A 4532-nucleotide genomic window follows, 5' to 3' on the forward strand; every position below is an offset into this window, starting at 1 on the left:
AAAAAAAAAAAAAAAAAAAACCAAACCATAGCTTGGAAAGGGTGTGGTTAAACCACAAGTTCCATCCAGTTGCGAGTAACATAAGGGAAAGGAAGGGAAGGGAAGTGAAGGGAAATTAATTCAAATAGATTTTTTGTAATCATCACTGTATAGCCTACATAAAATTCTCACAAAATATTTGGTATTTTTGTTCATATGTAATCTATATTTTTCTTTTCAAATCCAAAGGATCTGGTTGCGAAGTAAAATTTAATTATTATAAAAGTTTCTATTTTGATTTTGATGTTGATTCACTTCCATTATCTTTAGATCCATAGAGGCTTCCTATAATCATTATGATTTACGGGATTATTTCAAAATTTTCTGCACAATTACAGTGACTTTGCCAATGCTAAAATGGTTATGGGGTTTGGAGATTCGTATTTACTAAGAGAGTTGACTCTCTTTCAAACTGAGTTCTTGTCTTTTGGGCCAAATGAATGCAAGAAATAGCTCTCCCATCCTTTTTCTCTCCCACAAGAGAAAGAAAAGAAAAGAAAAGAAAGGTTCCATCCAGTTGCTAGGGAAATAAAAGGATAAGAAATGAAATTAAATCAAAGTTAAATTAGATTTTTTTTAACCATTATCTAAAATAAATGGGTAATTAGCTATAAAATTCCAAAGCATTCTAAATTTGATAACTAAATTTTACTTCAATTTGCACTAAAATTCAGATTCTATTTGAAAAATATTACCATATTTAGTAAAAGTATAGGGTAATTAAACAATCATGATCACAAAAGTTTCAATTTTCCTTTTAATTCTGTTTCACTTACCTTTATTCTCTTTACTTGCAACTAGATGGAGCCGAAAAAAAATAAAAGCTTTAAAAGCCTATCCTAACCCAAAAATGTAGGATTCGAACTCGTCGAAATGATTGAATATTTTATATATGATTTGGCACATGGAATTTACCTTTAGAGTATGGAATTTGGGCATAGTATATTGTTGAAGTTGCTTGAGACTTTGAATATCATCAATTTACCAGCTTAAGTTGAACTTTTAATTCCTAGGTAGTAGAGAAAGCAAAGCATTGCAGCTCAAGCCAAGTACATCCTTGGATAAAGTTTACCACTGGAACAAAGTTTAAAATTTCTTTCCTATGGTGGGTTTGACCCTCACATTTTTTATACCCACTACCAAGCAGTCGGACTAGGACACCATAAAGGTCTCCTATCAACAGCATTTTTTTTTTTTTTTTTTGGTAAACTATCAACAGCATCACATGTTCATAGATTTAAAACAAAAGCCAAAAATGGCAGAGAGGTTGTCCCATCCAATTGTGATACACCTTTCCTAGTCTCTCCCTCCCCCACCTCAAAACGGCCAAGACCAAAACAAGCTCACTTTTCATAATCATCGCAGTTCAATACTTAGTTTAATTAATCTACTTCTTGATTGGAAAATTATTTACTAAATCGCTCTACAAAATAATTAATTAGCTAGGACTGCAAAAGGAAACGATAGTCACCTACAACTCCCTCTTTTAAATACACTTGGACGCGCTTTAGTGGGGTGAGATATAGGAGGGAGGAGGGTGCTGGTAGGATTTAATTGCATGTTGTGGTGACAAAAGGACATTGACTTTAGTAGATGCACTAATTATCAGTTCCACCAAACTTTTCTAGGTTGCATTGGAGGAAATGGATTTAATGTTTGAGTATTAGCTTGGTGGATAAAATTTCCTTTAAATGCGCTGCGATCTACATACCCTTGCCCCCTCGAGTGGCCATGATGGCACATGGTGAACATCCCATTCACCGTGGTCTTGGGGAAACTTGATCCTAATTTCGTAATTCTAAAGTAAGGTGGTTTTATTATTTTTAAAAGTGCAAGGAGGGTTGGCAAACAAATACATCCCCTATGGTCCTATGATTTTATTTTTGTTTGTCTTTTTTGAAAGGTTTGTCTAGCATGTATGTTAATAACAGTTACATATTGTATTGGTTAATCATTATATGGTCATTGGATGATAATATATGAAAAAAATATATAGTAGATTGAAACATTATATTAACATATGGCCAAGTGATTTAGAGAATTCCCTTTGTATTCAATAATTAGAAAGATAATTTCTAAGAGGGGAGGGAAAGTAGAAAACATCTTTTTTTTTTTTTGCACAAAAGGAAGAATATGAGAGTCAATCCTTAACTTTATGGGACCCTACAACAAACTATTAGGGTACCAACTAATTAGGCTAGTAGTTGTCTTCAACAATCATCTTAATTTTCATTTCCTAAAAATAATTGCAATTTTAAAATCTATTATGGTAACATGAGGTTTAAAATCTTCTCCTTACACAACACCAACATGTAGAATGACCAAATCATCACTCACTACAATAAATAGCCCAAAACCATTGTGGACCTCCGTCATCGTGGGACACCTTTCTCTCATTATCTTCTTGACTATGGTTATCTCAAGGCAATTCTCTACTATTATACATATTGTGGTTTGACTAGTTTCCACCACCAAATAATGATACTTTACGTATTGTGCTATTGTATGCATTTTTATTATATATTTTGAATCATATATATATATATATATTTATATTCCTTTTTTAGGATGGGTGGGGGATGGTAATAAGCTTAGTTCTCATACCTTTAGGACTTTTTAATTTATACTCAAGTATCTCAAGAAGGTTCGACCTCTACCTCAAGCTTATGAGACCAAAAGGTCACAAAACTAGATTGGTCAATCTCACATGAGCAGTTTTACTATATCAATAAGCATCCACTTCGATAAACATGTTCAGGGAAAAATTTAAAGGTGGGTGACAGGGTTCTTACCCACCAGCTGCAAAATTTGTGCATAGTTGGTCATATTGTCTATGTCATTACCTAGTCATTTATTAAACTTCACAACAATATGAATTATCCATGTATATTTACAATGCTATAAAAATTATGTGAAAAAATAGGATTATTTGAATAATGAACAAGGTTTAGTGTATATATATATATATATGTATATATAAAACAATTTGTATATAGTAAGCCATATGGTTGAAATGAGCCGTCAAATTTGAATTGTAGGTTGATAGTGATATTTAACATCTATATAATGATGAAACACCAAATGATCTTATAAATATAATAAAAAAATTGATGGGGCATTCAAAATTTCTATGATGATAAATATAAGAAACCTTTTGAGGCATTTGTCAATTTAATATTGGTGCCATTTGATCTAGAAATTTTGAAAAGGAGAGAGACTTTTTTAAGATATTTAAATGTATATTAAAAAAAAAAAAAAAAAAAAGAGATGTGGGTTTATCAATAAATGTTCCCTAGAATTTTCATTTTCACTTTCCTTATGGACTCACTAATAAGATCCATGGTGCAAGGATAGGTGCATCCTTATGTAGAATAGAACCTAAAGGAGTCTTTCTTTATCTAGTACATATTGAGGGAGCTATGGCATAGAAAGACCGACAGGATAAGAAAGAGAGATGGAGAGAGAATATGAGTACTTGACACTTATTTATTCTCACTTCCAGAGGGAGAGATAATGAGAGATTATAATATCCATCTTCTTTTCCTTCCTTCCAAAGCAAGTAAAGTGGACAAAGCTTTCTCTCTCAACACGCACATATATCTCTCAACTCCCACAGACCTCAAAGGCTCAAAACACTTTGTACCTGGACGATAACCTCTGTCCCCATCAAGCTTCAATCAATCCTTATTCTCACGATATTCTAACTTTTCCTCAAACCGTGAAGACATATTCTTCTCTTACATGAGAAATGCATCCATGTTAGGTGATCAAATTATCGTGGACCATCTCATCTGTTCTTCCAAACATCACTATATATATATATATATATACCCCACCACCCCAGCCATGACATAATATCCCCACACCATGACAACAACCAAAGCCAAAATCACATAATATCCACAGTACTCATTATATTATTGTTTCTCTTAGATAGTTCTTAGATTCTCCTTTTTTTTTTTTTTTTTCTTTTTTTTAGGTAGCATTTACGGTGAAGAAAGAATCTCTTCAGTAGTTATGGGTTATGATTGTGAGATGAGACTCTTAAGATAGTAAAGATGATGGTTTGGACTTTTGCATACAAGGGAAGGTATTATGGTATCCCAGGGTGATAGGATTTTTTTTCATTTCCATGATGGGAAACTTTCTCCTTAGATATTTTAAAGTATTGAAAGTTGATACTTTAAAAATGAGAAGATAGAGACCACCACTTTCATTACAATAAGAGAGGTATTTGGTGTATCCAACTTATTACAGTCAAAGAGATAGAGGGTACCTAAGGAAATGCACAAACCCCTTTTTGATTCTTTGGGTTCTTTGAAAGAACAAGACACATCTTGGGAGTTGATCTTTCGTTTTTTCTTCTATTTTATCCTCAAAAGTTCTTTACATTAAGGTCAAAAAGTGTTTTTAAAATAATTAAAATATGAATTATTATTATGTCATTCTCAAGAACTTTAATTATTCTTACTAAAAGAAGGAGAGAGTGTTAT

The sequence above is a fragment of the Macadamia integrifolia genome, chromosome 7 (genome assembly GCF_013358625.1).
Source record: "Macadamia integrifolia cultivar HAES 741 chromosome 7, SCU_Mint_v3, whole genome shotgun sequence".
NCBI classification, from domain to species: domain Eukaryota; kingdom Viridiplantae; phylum Streptophyta; class Magnoliopsida; order Proteales; family Proteaceae; genus Macadamia; species Macadamia integrifolia.